We start from the raw sequence: 24,236 nt of genomic DNA on the forward strand, positions 1-24,236 counted from the left end.
GCCCGCTCGCTTGCTCTGGCATGCCGACGAGGTTCTGTCCTGCCCCTCGCGCCGCGCGACTCGCCCGGCAGACACCCGCACGGTCGGGGCAAGGCGGATGACCACGACGGCGGCGCGAGCGCTGCGAATGGGACTTCGCTCGCGACGCCGCCGACATGCCAGTGTCGGTCTCTCGCTGAGGTCGTGCCCGCTCGATGGTCGATGAAATAAAATTTGAGGAGCGACCGCTTTGGCGGTGGGGGTTGAAAGGATGCTGGCGGGGATGAAAATGTTCGGGTGATGCGTTTGGTAATGAAGGGAAACCCATGTCGCCGCGACTCGATAATTTGTTATACTCGATAGTTATTTTCTGAGAACAAAATAAATATGGCAAGGAACGCACAAAGTGAAATCTAAACGTCTCCACGTTGGTCACTGCTGCCATTCCGATGATGTTTGGCTTTTTGTCGGGCGAGCAGTCTCATCTCTTTTTTTCCCCCCCGCCCTTTACTTATTTTATTATTTTGTTGCGATAGTGGCCGCGTCAAACCTGGCGCATGGCTGGACCGGCCCCGATCAGTGCGGCGTGAGCGAGGATCGGGCAGGGCGACTGCCGCCGGTACGACCGCTGCCGGCACTCCGAGCGCGGGTGTGCGCGCTACGGCGGCGGTGGCGCCGGCTCGGCCGAGTTGCTCGGGCCGTGGGTTGGGTTTGGAGGGGAGTCGCATGGGGTGGGGGGGCGGTCGGGGAAAGGAATCGCTGGCGATGACTAACAAGGCGCCATTTCTGCAGAGACGCGCTGCCGCACCAAAATTTTTACTCCTCGGGGAGCTCCCTGTCCCCCGAGAGATCCAATTTTAACCCCTCCCGTGCGCGGGTCTTGGCCCGGCAGGCCATGCACCTCTCTCTCTGCCGTAAATAATTAATCTGGTCAGTATGTACGGGGTTTTTGTTGTTGTTGTTCCTGTGTGATGCATGTCATATCTTCGCGGTCGTTTTTTTTATACCTAAATCTCCGGAGGGGAAATAAATAAATAACCCTCTGAGTAAGGAGAGACATGTGAGCGATTGGTATCGGTGTGCCCATCAAAAAAAAACGTGACATTTCTGGCGCAATATTTTCATTCACAAATGTTTAATTTCACTTTGTCGTTGTGTTTTTTTACAGTGAGGCCTCGGCGGAATACTGTATTTCAAAGAGGAAACTTAGAAAATACTCGAAGCCGTGCGGGGGGGGGGGGAGAGCTCCCTTCCGAGGAGGTAAGCGGGTCACATGTTCGGGCGGGCTTGCTCGCAGTGGCGGCCGCCACCCGCCTTGCCGGCGACAGCGCTCGCATTGTTACAAATGTGCGATTGCGTAATAAAGGCCGAGGCATTTTGATTTCCTGTTGGGTTTGGTCCAGCGATCGGGCTACGGGGGGGGGGGGGGGGGTCCGCCGAGCACCGGCCGTGTTTGTTCAAGTGTTGGGGTCGCGCGAGCGTGTGAGCGAGCGCTTCGCGTGCTTGCGATCGCGCCGAGTCATAACGCTCCTTGCGCCGCTGCTATAATTTGCGTTTCAAAGGGCACGTCGCAGAGTAAAACTCAACCGGAAAAAACAAAATACCCCCAAAAAATAAAACTTGTTCGGTCCCCCACGTATATGCTTCGAATTGAACTGGTGCACTGGTGACGTGCTCGCACCACAGCCGTGACGGCCTTCCGGCTGCTACTGCCGCCGCTGCACAAGCAACGGGCGCGTCGCTGTGCCGTGCCATGCCGCAATATTACAGAAACAAAAATCAGTAGCCACGAGAATTTTCACGGAGTGAGCACAGCAAATGTATTAGTTTGGTTGAAGAATTTCGACTTAGTCCGTCCAACTTGAAAGATTTATGTTTTAAATGTAGCTTTTAACGAATAATGTCCGAGAGCTGTCACACTGCGGTGCCAGTGCTGGTGATTATGTCTGTGCGCCAGGATCAGTGCCTTGAGTGTCTTGAGTGTCTGCATCCCACTTGAGTGCCAGTCTAGGTGTCCGAGTGCCAGTCTAGGTGTCCGAATGCCAGTCTCGGTGTTTGTGTGTCGGACTCATTATCTGAGTGCTAATTTCCGGCTCTGTTTGGTGCTAGTGTCCGAGTATCATTCTAAGTGTCCGAGCCCCAGATCATTGTCCGTGTGCCAGTCTTGATGCTCCAGTGTCTGAGTGCTGGTCTGTGTTTGAGTGCCTGCCTCATGGTGGCAAAATGTTAACTACCTCGCCTGGTACACAGGAAGTCATGGTTTCGATTCCGACCTTGACGCCTGCTATATATTTGGAGTTTGCATGTCTCTTCCCGTGGTCGCGTGTATTTTTCTCCGGGCCCTCTGGTTTTTCCCTCCACATTTAGAATCGACATATAAATTTCCACATAATGATAAGCCACGTCGTTGAGCTATCGTTTGTGATAGCCAGGTTGCTCCTGCAAAAGAGCGACAGCTCAGTGGGCCTGACCTGGTAAAATACACATAGTATAGTTTTAGTCTAGTTTCACGGACTGAGCGTCGAGGTCGGTGTCTGAGCGCCAAGCTGGGTCTCCGTATACCGAGTCGCTGTGGTGGCTACGCCGCCGCTGCCGCCGTTGATCGTGCTGCAGTGTGTGGCGCCGCCTTGGGATGTCACTGTTGCCCAGTTTTGTCGCCCTCGCCGCCAGTCCCCGCGCGTGACGCGCCCGAGTGGATCGCGTGAAATCGTTATTGTTTTCGCGCCTCTCTAATGAGCGGGGACGCGCTTCCCCCCCCCCGTCACGCCGCGCCCTGCCCCAACTGGTACGGACGCGATCCACCGAAGCTGGGCGAGTGGCGTTGGAGCCGAAATGAGCGCTGCGAATTTTAAGCGTCTCCTTGCTCGCCTCTCATCGGTTTCGCCCATGCTCCGTGTTGTTTTTTTTTATCGTCGCGATATTGCCGCTGTCTTGCGGAGCCGCGCGATGGCACGTTTTAGTAATCTGGCTCAAAGTGGCTTCTGTGAAATATTTTTAAATCCAAAGGGATCTGTCGTATTCTGAGTATAAAGGTCCTCCGGATTCCTTAAATCCCTTCTTAATTTGCACTTTGCAGTGATGCGCTTACTCTGAGATTGTATGAAATGGCTGGAAAATCAAAGCAAAGGTCGTACATGGGGAACTTTTATTAAAGAAGAATTTGAACTGATGTTTACTTTGATATGTTGCCTGAATGTAAGTTTTTTTTTTTTATCATTGCGGCTTTCTCCGGCTGTAATTGAACAATATCGTACTTTGCAAACTGTGCCAACGTGGTATTTATTTTCACATTTATCAGGTTATGTAAATATTTTTCGTATTTCGCTCGTTAATGAATGAGCTTTCATCCGCCCGGATGTGTCCGTTGGCATGCGTACAGGGCTTGCCTTTTTAAAAATGTATTCACGTTGATGTCGTGAAATCGGGATTGATTAATTCTCGCGTTTAACGAATGTTTCCGTACACGAGGGAAATATACTTGAGATGCCCCGACGGCCCGCTACAAAAGAGCCTTCGCGTGCTTCGAGAGCGTTACTTTAATTAACCCTCACAGCGGCTGCATTTTGTGCGTCCCTCCCGCCACTTCCCCGACATTCTCACCACCACCGCCTGGCAATCCGACCTTCACGGTGGTCGCCCATGCAAGCCGTATCCAGGCTCGACACCCCGCTTAGCTTCCGAGATCTGTCGCCACCGGGTGCGTTAATTTCGTCAGTGGTGAGAACTGAAAACTATTTTGTTTTAAAGGTAAGGCCCACTGAGCTATCAAGCTCATTTTCAGAAGCGACTTGGGCACAAATAATAGCTCAACTTGTTGGCGTATTGCATGGAAATTTATAGCAGCCAAATACATTCAATGTATGTAGGTTTAAATCCAAATATACAACAGGCGTCAGAGTCAGGATCGAACCCACAACCTTCTGCCTACCAGGCGAGGAAGTTAACATCTCACCATCGTGGTGCACAGATAAAGAATGTATCCAGGTTTCCTTTTTCTTTATTTTAAATACAGTTGCTGAGCACAGGCCCAATGGCCCAAAACGTCAAGTGGCCTGTTGCGCCACTGCCACTACGACCCCCTCTAGTTATCGAGGCCTAGCCTCCGTGGTGTGCGCGTGTAATACATGGTGTGCATGCGTGCGCGCATGGTGTGCGTGCGTGCGCGCTCCTGGACACTGTCGTCGACAAGCGCGCTCACCCACGCTCCTCTCTGCCATCGCCTCTGGCACGGGGGCAGCAGTGTATCGCTTGCAGGAGGGGCTCGGGCAGCAGTAGCAGCAGCAGTGGTGGTGGCTACGACACTCGCACCTCTGCTGGGGGGTGGGGGAGGGGTGGCGCTGCATGTGGAATGGGAACATTAATTTGACACCTTCAATCAGGGGAACAGTCGAGTGACTCGCTCCGCACGCGAGACGCGCTGTTGGGTGTGAAATGCAGGTAAAGTACTTTTTAAGCATCTTCGTTTTCAGTTGCCATGGTAACGACCTCACGGACTGGCTTGATTTTATATATAGAGCCGGTGGAGTAAATCTCATTTGGACGTTTTGGAGCAGCTGGGATTGTTTAAACAACGCAGGCAAAAATATATTTTCAAGCTATTGATATTTTTTTTATTATCTTAAAATTGTATTATCATGAGTGCATAATATTTTACATTTTATTTATCTTTCCCAGTTTGTGCTTTGAACCAAATCACCTGACCAGTTGTGGAAGCCCGTTGTGGCAGTGCAGCTCATGGGCAACCCAGCCGTGCAACCCCAGCACGGACGTGTGGCCCATTTTGCGAGCCCGCTAAGCACCGAGGCCGGTGATTAGCCGCCCTCGAGAATCCACCGGGTGCTCTTTAAGGACCTAAAACCACAAGCCCGCCGTGGCTGCCGCGCAGGCGATGCATTACGGCTGATGGCTTCTCCATCACGGCTGCACGCCGGCTCCCGTGCCAGCAGGTGCCAGGCACAGCGCCCCGTGCGGATGGGTCCTCCCCGGCACCTTATCCACTCCGTCTCCCTGCGTCAGAATATTTGGGTGACAATTTCTCGGTGGTATGGGGTCCTCTCTGTTTTCTCCGCCGTGCTCAACCGTGCCCACCGTTCTTAGAAGCTGTATCCTAATGACTGGCTTCATGTAGAGTTACCACCTCTGACCATAGCCCAACGCTAACACCAATCACACACATTGGGTGGCCGCTTCTGAGGTACAAAAAAACTCGGATATACAAGATCTCGCAATACAGTACTATAAAAGGGGCGAACTCCGTGCGACTGCATCGTCCCGAGTGGTGCATCATTGCTATTGCACAACTGACAATTGTCAGGTTATTTCATGTTCCAGAAAGTCTCCCAGATTTTTCAGGAACACTGCCTCTCTCAATAAGAAGACCATCCTGGGGAAAATCAGGACAGGTGGCAACCCTGGCTCCTCATGGTGGTGGTGGCGGCACGTGGTAGAGGGAACCCCCACAAGTGAAGCGAGCGCTGGGCCCTGTGTGGGCCACGCCATCAGAACCGAGCCGCTTGCCGCGTCTCCCGGCCACGCGCCTCCACTGTTCAGCCATTTGCCGTTGGCACAATGCTAGTCCTGTTCAGCTTTTGGAGGAGGAATTGGCGTGACTGTGACCAATTAAAAGCTTGTTATGGGGTACAGCTTATGGAAGTTACACAAGCCACTATCAGTGTGATGGCGAATGCCTCAAGTCAGCGCATATGCGTGTGTGTTTTTAATATTAAATAAAATGTGATCATGATCTATTGTCATGGTTTATTAAAGCAGGAGTTACACAAGCCACCTACAATGTAAATAGTGTATGCATGAAGATACCATTAATTATTATTCGTATGGCTTATGGTAGTCTGTGTTATGGAAGGCCCTGACAGAACTGCATCTTGACTGATGCATGTGTGTGTGTATTCGTTGTCTTACTAATAATGATTTTAGGGAGCGGTAATGTTGCGATTTGCGCACTGCTACGAACCTAGCGACCCAAGTTCGATTTCCACACCCAACCAGTTGCATTGATGAATATTTGAACCGGTCCTGAGCCCTCCACTAGGTCGTGGCAGGCTTGAAATGAGTACCTCGTATAGTGCGTATAAATCACCACGGGGGGAGACAAAGGCGGCCATGAGTGGTGTTGACACCCACTCCCTCGTGTGCTGTGCCGTCTTTCATAGGTGCTCGTGTACGGCACTTGCCCTAACAGTCTGTTGAGGTTAAACGGGGGATCTTTGTCTAGGTTTTTTTACATGTAAGATTTCCGTAACATGTACAGCCGTTGTCAATCATCTACTGGATGAAGGCATGCCCATGAGACGCTGATCGTGATCATTGGGGTTGTTTGACTATCCTGGTCCTCCATTGCGGCATTGTTTATTTTAGCGGTGTGTATACAAATATATACTTCTATTAGAATTCTTCACTGGTCTCACTTTGGTTGTTGTTGCCACGTGGCAGCAGCCTTGTCTTGGGTCGATGGAGCGTGGCCCCGGCTCGGCGGGGGGGTGGCGGGGGGGAGCGCGGAGGGGGGGGGGACGAGAGCCGTTTGTGATCTCGAGATTGGGCCCCGGAGCCCTTCGTGATTTGAATTTTTTTGTTTAAGGGTATCGTTTGTCCGTCGACAAAAGTGCCCCCGTGTGTGCACGGTGTAAAAAAGAGTCCGTTTTAATCGATGGTCGCGCATTTCGAACATTCGCAACGTGGAGGGGGAGAAGCGGCGGGGAGGAGACAAACGAACGGTGCGCGGTCGTTGCTTCCTTCACCCCGGGAGCACCCCCCAGAGTCCTCGCGACGCTCTTTCAGGAGGGGGGGGGACCACGTCACTTGAGGGTTTGGGCTCGTGGTGCTGTCATAAAGACAAAGACACCCCGTATAGCCAAAACAGCTTGTTGGGGCAAGCGCTGTTTGCGAGCACCTATGAAAGCCGGCACGGCACATGAGGGGGTGGGTGGCCAGCAGCACACCCGGCCTCCTTTGTCTCCCCAGTGGCAATTTTTACACACAACACCAGCTACTCATTTGAGGCGGCCTAGGGGAGGCTCAGAACCAGTTCCAATAATCGTCACTGGTTCAATCTTAATTTTAGAACTTTCGTGACTGCAGGAATTATTATTTGGTTAACCGAAAGAACCAAATAATAAATCGTCACTGGTGTTGATCGTGAGCGGGAATCGAACTCGGGTTACCGGTTTCGTAGCACAATGCGCTAACCGTGACACTACCGCGGCCCACTAGAAACACACGTACATACTGAGAGCGCCACACAGATAGGTTTAGGGTTCCATTGCTGTACCGCTGCCTTCTGGCCCCTTCCCAGCCCAAGCCTACGACACCTGGTGTTCAGAAGCCACCTTCTAACCAGGCCTAAATCCGGCTGAGCTTCTACAATTGGACGTGGTCGGACGCATTCAGCGATGGCTCTCACCGTGCCCGCTCATTTGCTTGGGATGTAACTGAAGTCCGAGTTACCCTCACTCGGAATCTGCCTGCAGCGGCATAGAAACGAAATCGTGATGGACTCTGGTTCTGAAAAACTTTGTTTCACGCTGACCTATAAATGGAGACGAAAAGTTGTAAGTGGTAGGTTCTGAATTGGCAAATGAGAGGAGGAGGAAAAAAAGAGTGCGTGCTTATGCATGTACGTTAAACTTCTTTCGCACCGCATGTAGCCAACTGTGCTAATCGTTCTCCATTATTACAACCAAATGCATTGCACAAAGGTGTATAAGCTCTTGACACGTTCCGCAGAAATCTAATCGAAAGTGCAATCCGTTTGCCAGTGACATTTGTTGGGCTACTTGCCAGCACCCCATTATTAATCATTTCATCCGGTTTGAGCAGTTAAGTAGAAGGTACGTTCCAATGACGTCATCGTTTATAAGTTACTGGCCGTTGGAAGTTCCGAGGTGCTTTTTTTGGAAAGTTTGGGGTCAAAGTGTTGGAAATGCTGAAAGCCGCCAATTTTCTGAGAATGTCCTCGGCAAAGGGAACATTTTTTCTTTTCGTTTTTCCCTCCCACGATCCGATTGTGAGATGCAGTGCGTGACGGACGCATGGACACTTGGGATATTTTTACATATATGCCACGGTGGCGTGTACTTTACATATATATAGGGGTGCCACGGTGGCGAGATGTTAACTACCTCTCCTGGTATGTAGTAGGTCGGAGGTTCGATCCCAACCATCACGCCCGTATATTTGGAGTTTGTTTGTTCTCTCAGTGGTCACGTGGAATTTTCTACGGGTCCTCCGGTTTTTTCCCTCCACATTAAGAAACATGGAATTAGAGTATTTGGCTGCTATAAATGTCCACATGATAAGCTACTTCGTTGAGCTATAATTTGTGGCCAGGTCACTTCTGAAAAAGAGCTACATAGTTCAGTGGCAAAATGAAATAAAAAGTACGCCTTTTGGCGTCCTCTCGTCTCACATTGTTTTGAGACGAGGCTCGAAAGAAAGCTGTTGCTGGTGTGCACCAATCAGTTTTAAAGACAATGCATATATTATCGGAGTGTTTTTTGTTTGCATTCTGACCACAAGTGTATTGTGGTTAATGCAGACATGATTCCTTGTAAAAGGTTTCAGTTTGGTGTTTTAACATCTTAACACCTGGTTTGTTGTCAGAAAAAAGGGGAAAACCTATTCTCAAATTTATTTTTTTAATTTTTAGCTTACACATTTGATATAGGTTTGTTCATCAGCCGTGCAAGTGCACGGAGGCGACTAAAACGATCGGGGTGCACGATCCGCTGCTGGCGATGGCAAACGGGCAGAATAAGCTACCGTGCTGCCGGCCCCAGTCAAAGGGACGAGGAGGGGATGTCCGCCAAGCAGGAGCTCGACGATGAATGGAGGAGCGCGTTGGAGAGAGGGGGAGGTCAGCGGCGGATGTTGTGCAGATCGCAATAACCCACGGGAAGTGGAGAGAGTTTGAGTCTTTTTTAGTACGGCTGCTGATGTATATGCAGAGAAACAATTACGATTTCACATTCAGTTGGTCAAGCCAGATAACCGCATCAGAAGTAGCGGAGTGGATCGCTGCGATGTCTCCTTCGTATTTGTGGATCAGGCATTGCGTCATTGTACGTTGTCCGGTCCTGTTCTGGATGACTGCAGTCGCACACTGGAGAGTTTTTCCATTTGTGCATCAGGTATCCGCATCAGGTATCCGCATCAGGTATCCGCATCAGGTATCCGCATCAGGTATCCGCATCAGGTATCCGCATCAGGTATCCGCATCAGGTATCCGCATCAGGTATCCGCATCAGGTATCCGCATCTGCGATGGTTTGTGCAGTGGATGCGATTTAGGGTGGAAGATCAAAACCAGGGTCTTTAACAATGGAGAGGATGCTTTTGTTCACCTGAGCCCCGTGCTCATTTAAAAATAAAACTGCTTTCAACAACAACATAGACGCGGAAGAGCAGAACCAGGGTTCGTAATAATATCAAAGCAATTGGGGATAAGCATCGGAAACCAAGTGCTCCCCTGGCTGTGATCTGAGAGAAAAGGGGACAGAAGGGCAAGAGGCAGGAATGAGAGATCGGAAAGGGCATGGAGGGCGAGAGAGACCTCGCGGCCGTGATGGCACTCTAGTAACTTTTTTGGGCGGTCATTGTCCTTGACTTGAGTTGCAGCCTGGCATGGCAGTTTCATAGAACGACGGAGGCTCTCAACAATAGTCATCATTGGCGTCGTTGTTTATTGTCCTTGCCCTGCACCTCCAATTAGCACAGTTGGCTACGTACGGTGCGAAAGAAATTCAACATACACATACTTTGGGGGAAATATAAATAACATTAATAAGGTGGCGGTCTCCTGCACTTCCGTCTCTCCACGTAAACATAGTTTTTGCTCATCTTGAAACAATGCTGCTGAAATTACGTGCTCCCAGAAGGCCATGGGGCTGATGGCTCGTGGAAGAAGCTCCTTTATTGTTCATGTCCAGAGATGGATATGTGAAGTGGACATACTGTCTACTTATTTATTTTGTTATTTAATCAACAATAATCAGTCTACAGAGAATAAAACCTCGCGTGGCCATGTGACATCTGTCTTTGATCTGATTGGAAACTGCCATCCCACTTGCCCACTAGGGGGAGCGACGATCAGATTTGTTCATTCATGGGGGGGCAACTCCGGCGTTCTATTGTAGAAAATATAAGCAACTATTGCCAGTAATGATTGCCAGTAACAGTTTCCAGTAATCGGACTGCGCAGGCCGTTTGCCACGGGCACCCCCCCCCCTCCGTGTGGGCGTTGGCACGAACGCGGGGGTAAGCGTGCGGGATTTAAACCTTGTCAGCGATCGCTTTGCCTCCTAGAATCCGGCCCTCCTAAATTTGGCACTCAGGTTAAAAGCTTGCCCACGACGCGCACACGTCATCGTTTCGCAGCGGGCCGAGGCGTTGTGGCCCCGGGGCGCCGGCTCAGTGTGGGCACGATGCGCGAAGGGAGGAGGAAAGGGGAGGGCCCGGCGATACGGCACGCTGATTGATTAAAGCATACAGGAACGTGTACGACCGCGCTGATGCAAACCAGGCCTGGGCAGGTTTAGAACGCGGTGGGGGGGGGGCGGTGGGTTATAACGTTAAAAGCGAGAAAACAAAACGGCATCTCGGGTTTTCTGGTGAGGAAAATGACATCTGTGTGCTGTAACAGAGCCCTGATGAAATAAGAGGCAGAAGTGTTTGAGACCCACTCCTGCAAAGCATTCGCCTTTTGAAGCATTTCAACGTAATGCCTGGGGGATTATCTAAAAGTCTGAATTTTGTTTTCGCCACTCTGTGAATCTTGCGAGCCGTCGCCGTTGTGCGAGATGCTCGGTGGGGTGACAACAGAAGGCATGGCTCGCCCACGGTGACGGTGAGATGGCGAGACGCGGGCCCGGCCCAGGCTTCGGTGGTGGGAACCGCACGGTTCCCCCACCCACCCAGGCGGAGACGGTGTCACCCGCTGGCCTTCTGCTTGTTTTGGCAATCGTCGTGCGGTATCCAGTAAAAATACAATAACAAGAAGCAAGACGTCAACGCATCAAGCAATATACAACTCCCTTGCGCTTCCTTCTCGTGCCCTTGTCTGTGTGCCTCTCTCTCCCTCTGTGGGTCTGGCTGCCTGGCTGTCTGCCTCGCTGGCAATGATTATGCCAAAACTCAAGTCCAGGCTCAAGACCCCCTTCCTCTTCTCCTCTGACTCCGACTGACTGTCTCCCGTCCATAACGTGTCTCGAAAACAACGAGAAAATACAAATTGGCCGACGACCAAATCCTCCTGCGTGCACCCAATCTCACCAGGTGTTGGTATCCATGCTGGGTGGAGCTTGGACGGGCGCCCACCACGCACGCCAGCTATTGCCGCAAGCTGCTTGCGGGTGCTGTGCTGTGTTAGTGATCGGCAATAGGCAGTGCAGCAAACGTTATTGTTGTCATCTACTTCCGTTGCTCCTGCGTCTGTGCTCCCCTTTCCGTCTAGAACACCGCACCGTCGTGGTGCGGTGAGGCACGATCGGTTATCCCCAGGGGAAGCGTTTTCATTCAGCAGTGGATTGTGATAAAAAGGGGGGCTGCACATTTGCAAATACAAATTGTGTTGCGTTTTGCTCATTTTCGCTCCGCGTGGAGGCGTGTGGGGCGCCTTGCTGGTCACACAAATTGAAGGCACAGTCTCCGTGGCGAGACGCGCGCCACCGCGTTCCTGGCCACTGTTTGGAGCGGCGTTTGGTTGTAATCTCGGGTGATGGTCCCGGTCGATAGCTGGGGTCCATCGGACTCGAACAGAGTGGCAGCGATGGTCAATAGCCGATGCCCAAAAGGCAGCGGCATCCTATACTTTCATAAATGTTACCGCTGCATTAGCCTTTATTAAATATTAAATGATATACTATAGCGTGATTGAGCTTGTCTTGGCTCGCCGCTACAGCCTCGCCGCGCGGGTCTAGGGGGCATCTGTCAGATGTAACGGGCAACGAGGAATGTCAGCGGTGTGCTCGAGAGGCTGCCGTTGTGTGGAGCGAGGCTCGGACCATGGTGCTGATCCTCCGTAGGCTAACTATGTCGCAGCAGTTGTTGCTTTTACATCTCGAATGACTCGCCCGCCGTGACTGCGCGTACCTCATCGCTGCGATTGTAACCATCGCCAGAGCTCCGTCAGATCCCCCCCCCACTCACGATCGATATCTGGCAAAGGGATGGTGGGGAAACGCCGTTTGCAAAAATTTCATTTCGTCCTCAATTATTATACGCGATTCGCGAAAATATTTTTTCTATTCAGCGGCACACGGCAGAATTTGAAATCAATTAAAACAATGAATGTGAATGATCGCTAATTTGGCAGTGCGCTCGATGGTCATTACGTACTAATCGATGGAATAAAAGTACAGTACGCTGGGAGAAGACGAGCGGCCGCTCGAATGACGCCCGCACGGAGCCGCGCACTCCGGCATTAATTAGTAACAAGTGGAAAACATCGTCGTGACCTGTCGGCGAGGCGCTCGGCGCTCGCTCTCGAAAGCGTGCCCCGACACTCGAGTCTCATCGCTCTCTCGCCTCTTGCCACGGGGGCCGCTGTCCAACCCCGGGTTACCATGCCATCATCGTACGTCACCTCGGCAAGGGCCGCGCGCCGCTTGCTTTGAACGCCGACCGTAATGAAAAAGGGACGGCTGCGGCGGATCTCCGAGATTACTAACCGCGAGGACATTTGAGAGATTTAAAAACGAGCGCGATGCTCCCCCACTACATCATTAGCGGCAGAGCCGATGTGTTATTGGAACTAAAATGACAGCTTTTTCCCTGGAAGTGGCAGGCACTTCGTCTGCTGATGCTTCCCCCCACCACGCTGGCCGAGGAGGCAAGTTTGTGCCCGCGCCGGCGGAAATCGATAATATTCCTGTTAAGTTACGCACCTTCAAGGAGAAAGAACACGCTCCGAGAGAACGGGTCATCCTTCTGCGCGCGAGCGCGTGACGGCTTCAAGCTGTGCGCTTGATAATGCGTGTGTTGACAAACTGGGAGCTCGCTCTTATCATAGGAACACGAGAACGTCCTCGGAAACAATTTCACCTTCCTGCTCAACAAAACGGCACGTCATTTTCTGCTTCCCCCCCACTCGACCGAAAAGTGAATGTGCAAATAAATAAATATACTGATCGGTTTGGGGAGCCGGATAAATGTGTTTGGTGCTTTTCTTTTTTTCTGCGCTAACCGACCACACTCGCGGTATAATTTCCGCAAATGTATGCAAAATTCGGGCCCCATTCCGGCGCTCGTATTGAGATAGGAGCCGTGGAGGCACCCAGGGGCTTCACTGTCGAGATGGGGGGGGGGCAGTTGAAATGAAAATGCATGGCATCCACTCTCAAACATGATATCATTGTGTAATTTGTCAGTTTGTTAATAATATTTCAATTTGAAAAGCACTTACTCTTCGCTTGCGTGGGGAGGGGAAAAATTTGACAATTAAGGCGGTAATGACCAGATGCGCGGCAATATGCAGCCACGTGTGTGTCCCTGTGAAGGGAACGTGACGATTGTTATTGGGCTGGAACAGGGGGCGCGAGCAAGGAGGTGGGGGGCGGGGGAGTGTGGGGGTGGAGCAGCACCATAAAACACATCCTCGCGATGTCGTGTGATCTGCATTTAGAATCTTTGGCACATTATTGCCTGCTTTGTAGCACCTGACACACGACGAATGATCAGCCCCGTGCATTAGGAATATTTTTTTTTACCAGCAATAACAATCCATAGATTGCCGCCATCAGTCATAGCAGCGACGTGATTAACTCTGAGCCCATCAAAGTAAATATTGTCAAGCTGCTTCCTGCTGCTGGTGGTTAGACTGCCTGAAGAGAGCCCTCAATAAGGCCGAGAATTGGTTTTCATGCTTCCATTGACAAATTGGGAAAGCAGTTAGTTCTACCAGATTTAACAATGATATATCATTATCACAACTTTGGGGGAAAATCCATGAAATCAATACGTTTGTAACCTAACTAGGATTTGTATTGCTTACACGCTGAGCCGCTGTCAAAGTAAGAGGCCGTAGATTAAGCTACATTTGCCTGGCCAAACAGTGAGTCTTTCAGCCCACTGGCTGAACATGCATTATGTAAGCGTCTCAACCGCCACGTTATTTTTCTTATTTCTGCCCCCCCACCCCCTCCTCCTTGTTGAGGACGTTTTGTTTTCTTACGGAATTCCATCGCACCCTTGAAAATTGGATTTACGAAAAAAAATTACATTCCAATCACGGACACCGTGGAAATCAAACTCCCATCACAAACAAATTATTTTGCATTTTTTCCACAGTGCTATCTTATCAACGCCGCGCGAGTGGGAGGGCGGGCGGGCAAACACAGCCTCCGACCGGCTGCTGCCGCCACCACCGCCGCTACTGCCGCTCGTGACTCTTTTAAACATTCCGGCGCTTGCCGAATCCTTCAGCAGGACGGTGCCCATGTCCCGATGGACACATCGACGCGCTAGTGCCGCGCGCCGGTGACCGCCGACGACAAGGGCGGCAGTGCCAGGCAGCGCGCGCGCACTGCCTGATTCGAGCCGCGGGGGCGGCCGTGTGGCCCCCATCCCTCGGATGGCCGCCTTTATCAGGCGGCTCATCTGGGCTCAACAAGTCAGCTTCTCGCTCCTTCTGACAGCAGGAAACCCAAATCGGCCAATAATGAGGTGCTGGAGCCCTAAGGAGTGGCCTCCTGGGAAGGCGGGGGAGGCGGAGTGGGGGCAGCGAGCCTTGGGAGGTGCACGATGCGGCAGTTTTTGATGGAGACCGAGTTGGAGGCGTGCGATAGCCATCTGCCTGATGCTCGCTTCAATTATTCCTACCGGATTAGCTGCCGGCTGGCCGGAGAGCAGGCCGCACGCTGGGCTAACCATGCGCGCGCCCTCCCGCGCGCACGCGAGGGCCCCACTGTGCCGCTGCCGCCGACTCCCGCGTGGGGATTCTCGTTGTCCTTATGGGAAAGCGATGAAAATAAAAGTTTGTCTCTCGAATTGTAAACCGGGCGACCGCGGGCAGTGGTTGTGGCTGGGGGGGGGGGTGGCTGGGGTGGGGGGTGACCGAGCGCCCTTGGCAAGCGCGTGTGCCGGCTCGCGGTCGTGGTCGCGAGCGCTCGGACAAAATAATAGGAGGCAGTGGAGAAGGGCACTCGGCATTCCCGACGCTTTGCTGATGCAATATTTAATTTGCTCGAGGAGTTTTCTGCGCAGGTTATATTAGAAGGATAAATTAAACCGTATTAAAATGTTATTCTCTATCTTCAAACTATTACAAATAGGCACCGATGGAATTACCGTTGGCAATTCTAGCAATACTACACACACTGTAACGATACACAGACATACGTACATATACACTTCATATTTGTGTTTTTAATATTTGAATTATGCTTTAATAATTGCATATTAATTTAGAGTTACCTTATTTAGTTATAATGATTATGCTATTGCTATAGCTGTGAACATTTGTTCATGGTTTTAAGTGTTTATTTTACATTTACGTTTACATTTTTAAATCGCACATATATATAGGCATTGTAAGTTCTGCAGAGACACTGGGCCCCTTGCAGTGTGAGTCTCTCTCTCTCTGACAGTCGCCCTCGCAAATAATGATTTTAAAACATGGGCCTGTGACGAGGATGCTCGCACATCGCCTCGATGATGCGCGCGTTGAAGGGCATCGTGCTCGGGTGGAGTTACATGCGAGCAGTAAAGAACGAGGTTATACTTTTTTCGCTGGGAGAGAACGAACGGTGAATGTTTTTGCCGCCCGCCCGCCGCATTTTCCCTTCACTCTCGGCAAGAGGCGCTCTCTTCTCCGCCAAGTCGGCCCGGTGGGTGCGGACGCCGCCAGCCAATGATTGTTGCGTGTTGCGCATTGTTTAGTTTTGCCGTCGAACTAGGACTGATTATCTAACGGAGAGGATGCCTGGCCTGTAACCGTTCAGTTCACCGTCATTGGTTCAAGTGAAGCCTATCTAAACCGGTCCAGACGTTTGGCTGTGTTGAACCAATGTTGCTGAAATTGCGCACTCGCAGAAAGCCGTGCCATCGATCGAATGTGTGTAACAAAATGTTTAGTTTTTTTACGTGGAGGGACAGATGTAAATCGGGAATATTGTCCGCTTGGTTACGTTGTAAACGGTAGACAGTGGAGAAAAATGAAGGAAACTCCAGCAAAGATAAAATCCCTTTGCGATCACCGCAGAACGTCAGCTACCTCGCACAGGAGGCGTCTCTTTGCGAAGGCGCTGGGGGGGAAGTAAGACGACGGACTGCATAGCGATACATCCCCCGCACGGCCAGGGACCGTGGCGCGCCTGTGCCGCCGTCGCTCTGCCGCATTCGAGCGCCGCGGAGCGCGGACGGCGGAATGACCAACGCCGCCGACGGTCCCCCTCCCAGATGTGTGGTGGGCGACCCCCCCCCAATATCCCCCCACCCCCCCCACCCCCCGGGCTGAGAGTTCTTGTCGCGCCCACGAGCCGATCGCCGACAAAGGAAGCCGTCGCTTTGTGAGAAAAGAAAAAAAACTTTATACAGCCGCAGTAAGAATCGCACACGCGCAATTTACTGATGGCTTTATGGAGAAACACAAGCAGGTATTTTTCCAAGTAGGCGCGGGAGCTTTTAAAGCAAATACTTTATTGCAACATTGACCCTTGTCCTTGGCGTGCTCCATTGAAGAGAAATGTAATTGCTCCCGCTCTGTACTTGTGTGTGGCGGTGAAACACAATCCACTCTGTTTGGCTGCACTGATACAGACAACTGCGGTAATTAATGAGATACAGCCGTTCAATAAACCAATAAGCAAGCGTGGCCTCTAATTGCACCACTTCTGGGGGGGAGACGATGTTTACCGGCAACCAAATACGGAGCAAACAGGGAAACGTGATGCGGCGCGTTCGTCTGTCGCAGTGACGGGCAAAACCCACGGGGACGGCGAGCGGCGTTAGCCCCTCGTGGGCAATTTACGCTAGGCGAAACGCGCGGGTGCAGGCGGGCAAGGCCGTGTCGGTGTCACCGCTGTGCCCTTGCTAGGACAACGGCTCGTGTGTTCGATGCTACCTCGGTGAGGTTCTCTCTGACCATCCAGACCCGTTGCATTTGAGGGGGTGGGGGGAAGCTCCCCGCTATATTTCTTTTGTCGGTCAAAGTGATTTCTGCTGATATGGAAATTCAGGTGGTGCTCATCTTCCGCTTTGGAACCCTGGTAAAAATTCAACATTGCTATGGTGGGGGGCGAGTCTAACCATAGGACAGCCACTGTTCACTGCTCCATGAAGTGGTACAAATTTTATTGACCCTGGAGAGATGATGGACTGAGTCAACTTTTCAATTGTGGCCGCTCGCCCAACCGCTGAACCACGTGATTGGCATACAGATGTTTTTAGAGTCAAATCAAAATATAGTAATGACTGCTCACACACACACGCGTGTTCACGCAAGGACTGTCTTGCTGGGCCATCCCAAGTTTGCAAGCTTCATTTGATGTTACACTCACACCGTCTGTAGTAGTTGCAAGGTGCTGGATAAATGCACAAATTGGTAACAATTTAGCGGTGGCTGTCGCAGATATTCCACGTCCTCCTGGGCTGACAGCCAGCACGCACGGCGGGCACCAGCAAGATCGCTTCTTTGCTCATCCTGTTTACCAGTGAACACTTGTTTAAAGTTTAACGTTGACTGCGTCGGCCCCCCTTGACTTTCACGTGACCCCCCCCCTTTCAAACAAGGTGACGCGACCCGGCTGCAGCCACCCGTTCATAGACGGCCGGCGCTTCTTGCTCGCGCAATTTTTCTTGGCGGACCTTGTGCCGAGTGACGGAGGTGAGAGAGGGAAAGAGAGCAGTTGCTGCCGGTGCCAGCGCGGCGAGGGTGGGGGTGGTTGGCAGATGGCCCCTTGGGCCGAATAGCGGCACTGCGCGGCTGCAGCGGTGGCGGCACCCGGAGTTCAGTGGTGGGAGCGAGCTATGAGCTTCGCGGCTCGCGGTAAACAGACCCCGACGGCGCCGTGGAGATGCAAGGTTCACGGGAGAGCAGCAATTACGGGCGGGCAGCGAGAGGCTCGAGAGGCAATCGCGGACGGAATTAGTGGATTGGGATGGAGACGAGAGAGCTGGAATAAAAATTTAACTTTGGCGGTTTTCGTGCGCGAAGCCCATTGACCCTTGTTTCAAGCTAATGCAAGATGTCGCATCAAAGGGACGTGGAAATACAAATACAGTGATGGGAACAGAGCGTATTGGAATATTTGAAAAGCAACCGACTGAGTGGCATATACAGTATACGCAGGCATGGCCACTTAAAAATCTCTTGTACAGAATCCCCCCCCCCCATCCTTGCTGTTCTTTATTTACGCTCGGCAAACATCTCTCTGTGTACATTTTAAAATTTAGTTTTTATACACCTATAGTTCCTGCAGCATAGCTGTGAGCATTTTCAATTGTGTCCTTTCAGCATACGGCCGTTGATGTCATAAGTAATGGAAATTGTTACTGCTTTACTTTCACTTGCGTCACTAAGCAATGCAAGCACGTACAATCATTGATACTGGGCTGTTGTTTTTCTTTACGCTGTAATTCTTTGCCGACCGGGAGGCAGATGAGGAAACCCTCGTCGCCCCGCAGAGGCGCGGGGAAAAGCCGTTCCGAGCGCGCTCGCAGCAAAGACGGTTTTACGGTGGTGTCGAGGCTCGCACGGGAGGGAGGGATTATTTTCGACCGTGCTAAACTTGTGTTCGGACAATTTTTGCGCGGTCTGCCAATGCCTGGGCCCTCTTCCGTTGACAGCGGTGACTGAGCCACGCGCAAGTCGCCGGGCGGTCGTGCGCCAAAGGGGAGTCCAACTCGGTCCTTGCCCGGCGGCTGCAAGTTGCGATGTTAACTATCTCGCCTGGTATACAGGAAGTCATGGGTTCGAATATCACGGGGGGGGGGGGGGGGGAAACGGCTGTTGTGACACGGCCAAGGATTCGTGTGGATTTTTCTTTTTTCTCTCCTTTTTTCTATTCTTTTTCTTTCTACCTTTCCCTGCACATTGCAGAAGTTTGCAGTTCAAGTCCCAAGACCACGCGCGTTGGAACACGTGCATCCACCGTGCATCCATGGTGGCGAGATATTAACTTCCTCGCCTCGTATACAGGGGGACGTAGGTTCGATCCCGACTCTGATGCCTGCTGTATATTTGGAGTTTGCATGCTCTCCATGTGGTTATGTGGATTTTTCTCTGGGTCCTCCGGTTTTTCCCTCAACATTTAGAATCAACATGCGTTTAGAGTATTTGGCTGCTGTACATTTTGACATGATAAGCCACTTCATTGAGCTGTCGTTTGTGGCCAGTTCGCTTCTGAATAAGGGCTACATAGCTCAGTGGGCCTGACCTGGCAAACTAAAAAATAGGTGAGTTTTAGTGCTTTACTCTGAGCTGAGGTATGGCCAGCCAGCCCTTCCGTGCTCTCCCTCCGACAGATCTCCTCGTCCGCTCCATTTCACCTTCCCAGCTCCTTTCTCTCCCTTTCCTCCTTTTCCTTTCCCCCCTGCCCCCGCCCCTGCCCCACGCTATCCGCCCTCGTCCCGTGTGCTGTGCCATTTCTGAGCCTGGCTGCGCCAAATTACCAGCCAAGTGTAGCTGGGCAAAGTCCCGGCATGTTTAACTCATTACGCTTCAAAGCCCCGTGCTTGTGTAACGACGATACCACACATTTTACCCTCTTCAGGTTTATGTAGCATGACAGCATTGGCACACGTCTGGGGAACTTATTGGTATTTTTATTTAGTTTGTGAGTGTGTGTGTGCCCACATGTGTGGCATGTGTACGTGTGTGCATATTTGTGTGTGTGTGTGTGTATCGTGCAGTGGTCCGCGCACTGCGCTACGAACTCAGCGACTAGCATTTGATTCTCGCTCGCGACTAATATCCATGACGAATATCTGAACCGGTGCTAAGCCTCCCCAAGGTCGACTCGGCCTTAAATGAGTACCTGGTGCAGTGTGTAAACATCAGCTCTGGGGAGACTGCTGGGTGTGGTGCTGGTCACCCACAATCGTGTGGGCCGTGCCGGCCTTCATAGGTGCTCGCTAACAGCACTTGCCCCAATCCGTGTAGGCTACATGGGAAATCTTTGTCTTTTTATGCGTATATGTGTTTGTGTCCACGCACATGTGCTTTGCGTGTGCACGTGCGTGCCTGCACATGTGTGTGTGCCTGCACATGTGGTGTGTGTATGTGTGTGGAAACTGCTGGCGTAGCGGTTAACACACTGCACTACAAAATTCAGTGGCCAGAGTTTGATTCCCATTCTATGGCTTATAACATCAGTGGCAAGTGATGCCAGAAATGGTCTTGGGACCTCATCTTGGTCGACTCAACCTTAAATAATGCCTTGAGTTTAACGACGAAAGACTGCAGCAGCCGGGTGCCGAGCTGGTCACTCGACCGCCACGTGCCCCTTATCGGCCTGAATAAGTGCTTGTGAACAACTCTTGCCCCAACCGCGATAGTCCGTTAAAGGCGACGCATGGGTTCTTTGCCTTTGTGCGCACACGTGTGTGTGTGTGCGCGTGTGTCAAATAAAACTATAAAATCAATTGAATTACTTTTTTTTAGTTTTTTGGAATTCCATGTGTTTTCTATTTATAGGGGTTTTTTTGTTGTACATATTCCACCTCCCCGACATTGGAAGCATGCGCAAATTCCATAACGGTATAATCAACGGTATAATCGATGATCGCTGTCCAATTACCCTACTCTCATTTCCACTGTGCAGCATACGTTCCTTAAATTTTGACTAAAAGCACTGCCCACCCCCAAACCCCCCCAAACACCCCCCCCCCCCCTTTTATTTTGCATCTCGAGCAAGGTATGCATTACCGATCACAGCGATATCTCTTTTATTATTAAAAGTAAAATGATAAGGAGGCACCTCTCTAAGATGGGGCGGTATCGATCGGGAGCAACATAAATGAGGCCCTTGGCTGTCAGCAATCATTCTAATTGATTATCATGTCAGCCCTGATGCGATAACGCGGCAAGAGTGGGAGGGGGGGCCGTGCGTTGCACCCTCGGCGTGTTTCCCGAGCGGCCGCCGGCGACGACGCGTTGCCGAGACCGGCGGCGCTCAACAATGATTCACTCGCCCCTTGCTCCCGCGATTTAAATTTAAAATGTTATTAGTCTAATTTTTATTTTTTTTCCATCCCCCTTGCATTAAACGAACGGAAATTTTCGAGGACGGACGGTGACACCATCGAAGAACGTCTTGAATATGAACGGAAGTTTTATTTTTATTTTGTTCACCCAGTTGTGCTGGCTCGACAAATCGAGCGGAGGCGCAAATTTGGCGATTTCTGTCGCCCGTAGTACGAGCTTACAGACTCTTATTAGTTTGTCTCGCACGGACGGAATGAAGCCAGAAGTGATGAATTCAAATAAGGCCCCGATACATGTTGACTGTACTAACTGGAGTAAGTCTGAAAAGAATACATTTTTGTCTTAGATTCGTGTCGTCGTCAAATGATTACGACATCTCACGACTATGGGAGATGGCGGCCGCTCGGGTAAGGCTTCCATCCCGCAGTGGATAGATGATGGTTGACGACGATTCTATACTTTTATATTCATCCACACCCGCGAAGACATTAGTGGCGCTCATGTTTAAATACGCATTTGGATGGCTTTCGCTAACAACACTAATAATATTGCAGACTTTAATTTCCTTCTTGACAATGTGCGTGGCAAAACATCCAACCATTGGGTGCATCTGTGAAGAAGCAAACCCCTAATTGGCGGCGCAAATTGGCGCTTTGTGCGGCGGGATAGACAAATAGAGGGGCGGCTCTTGCGTCAGCGGCGAAATTAATGAAGTCGGGAGAAGAATGGAGTGGCCGGAGAAGAGATGAAATTTCCGAGATTAAAGGCCTCCTGGCCGTGTGTAATAACATTTACGAGTTTGACACAGGACTCGAGGGCATAAATAATGTACGAGCAGACACTTGAGAGCGGTCACCAGCGCGCAAGGCAGGCCCTCGTCACTGCCGAGAGAACGCGACGTTCGCGCGAGATGCGTGGCGAGAGTGACGAGCCTCTGCCCTGCTGATGATTTGTGGGTTTTTTTTTCCTCTTTACAAGTTGCACGCACACGCAAAAATACAAAGACACCCCGTGCAGCCTTAACGGACTGATGGTGCAAGTGCTGTTAGCGAGCACCTACGAAGGCCGGTACGGCATACGAGGGGGTGGGTGGCCAACACCACGCCCGGCAGCCTTTGTCTCGTGGCGATGTTCACACACCGCATGAGGTACCCATTTGAGGCCTTGGGGAGGGCTGGGATTGGTTCAGATAATCGTCACTTGTGTTGGCTGTGAGCGGGAATAAAACTCGGGTCACCGGGTTTGTAGCGCACACACGCACACACGTGCACACGGGCGCAGAAAACCACAACGGACAACAACACACAAGTCGTGTGCTCATTTGCAGAGCTATTGATTGAACACACGTTGTTTTAATTTTGTGTACGTCTTAAAACATTTGTGGTGCCAATGATGAAGTGCTTTCTGTGGTGTTTAGGGGTTCATGAAATGCAAACTGTGGTTGGTTGTCATGGCCAGACATTTAATTTATTGCTTATTAATTATTATGTTATTTATATATGAATCAAATTGTGTTCATTCGTTAATGTGTGACATTAGATAGGCTCTTGTGCTTGGTATCATCAGCCTGGACGAGCTGGTATTGCTAAGTAAGTACCTTTATACTTAACGCAGTTGTACTGGAATTAAAACGATAATTCGTTGTAACATTCAGGACTTAATTTTCTTACTGTATATTTTCCGGGTCGCCAGTCGACTGGAGAGAGTGGGCCTCACGTGACTTTAGGCCACAGCTATCGCGAGAGGTCTACTGGACGTGGTGTGCCCAGTGCTGCAGACATACTATTCGGGTCGCCGACCCGGACCACAGACTCAAGTGATGGTGAAGCCCTGGTTGTGTTGTTGTTGTCGTCGTCGTCGTTGTCGTCGCGGTGCGCGGCGTACGGGCTTCGTCCAACACCGTGGCTCTTTGCTCGCTGGCGTGGGTGGCCGTCCCACTCGCGGACGGGAGGAGCAGGGGGACGGGTGGCGTGTGGGGTTGCCCATTGCGTGCCAGCGGACGGGGGTGGCTCGGAGCGGGCATCTCGCCGCACTCGACCGGTTTAACACAATGCGCGGTTTAACACAATGCGCGGTTTAACACAATGCGCGGTTTAACACAATGCGCGGTTTAACACAATGCGCGGTTTAACACAATGCGAGGTTTAACACATTGCGCGGTTTAACACAATGCGCGGTTTAACACAATGCGCGGTTTAACACAATGCGCGGTTTAACACAATGCGCGGTTTAACACAATGCGCGGTTTAACACAATGCGTGGTTTAACACAATGCGCGGTTTAACACAATGCGCGGTTTAACACAATGCGCGGTTTAACACAATGCGCGGTTTAACACAATGCGAGGTTTAACACATTGCGCGGTTTAACACAATCCGCGGTTTAACACAATGCGCGGTTTAACACAATGCGCGGTTTAACACAATGCGCGGTTTAACACATTGCGCGGTTTAACACAATGCGCGGTTTAACACAATGCGCGGTTTAACACAATGCGCGGTTTAACACAATGCGCGGTTTAACACAATGCGAGGTTTAACACATTGCGCGGTTTAACACAATGCGCGGTTTAACACAATGCGCGGTTTAACACAATGCGCGGTTTAACACAATGCGCGGTTTAACACAATGCGCGGTTTAACACAATGCGAGGTTTAACACAATGCGCGGTTTAACACAATGCGCGGTTTAACACAATGCGAGGTTTAACACAATGCGCGGTTTAACACATTGCGCGGTTTAACACAATGCGCGGTTTAACACAATGCGCGGTTTAACACAATGCGAGGTTTAACACATTGCGCGGTTTAACACAATGCGCGGTCTAACACAATGCGCGGTCTAACACAATGCGCGGTTTAACACAATGCGCGGTTTAACACAATGCGCGGTTTAACACAATGCGAGGTTTAACACAATGCGCGGTTTAACACAATGCGCGGTTTAACACAATGCGCGGTTTAACACAATGTGCGGTTTAACACAATGCGAGGTTTAACACAATGCGCGGTTTAACACATTGCGCGGTTTAACACAATGCGCGGTCTAACACAATGCGCGGTTTAACACAATGCGCGGTTTAACACAATGCGCGGTTTAACACA

The 24,236-nt window shown here is 51.0% G+C and overlaps 1 protein-coding gene across 2 annotated transcripts in view; it reads left to right on the plus strand.

Moving 5' to 3' along the window:
• The first annotated feature begins 882 nt into the window (after window positions 1-882).
• The window catches only part of ZFHX3 (zinc finger homeobox 3), a 325,534-nt gene continuing 302,180 nt past the window's right edge, over window positions 883-24,236 (plus strand). For both annotated transcript variants that reach the window (XM_078868818.1, XM_078868814.1), the window contains exons 1-2: window positions 883-909; window positions 1,148-1,239. The gene's annotated coding sequence lies outside the window, so the exon portion shown is untranslated. The remainder of the gene's footprint in view (window positions 910-1,147; window positions 1,240-24,236) is intronic.

The sequence above is a fragment of the Lampetra fluviatilis genome, chromosome 26, assembly GCF_964198595.1.
Source record: "Lampetra fluviatilis chromosome 26, kcLamFluv1.1, whole genome shotgun sequence".
In the NCBI taxonomy this organism is placed as follows: Eukaryota; Metazoa; Chordata; class Hyperoartia; order Petromyzontiformes; family Petromyzontidae; genus Lampetra; species Lampetra fluviatilis.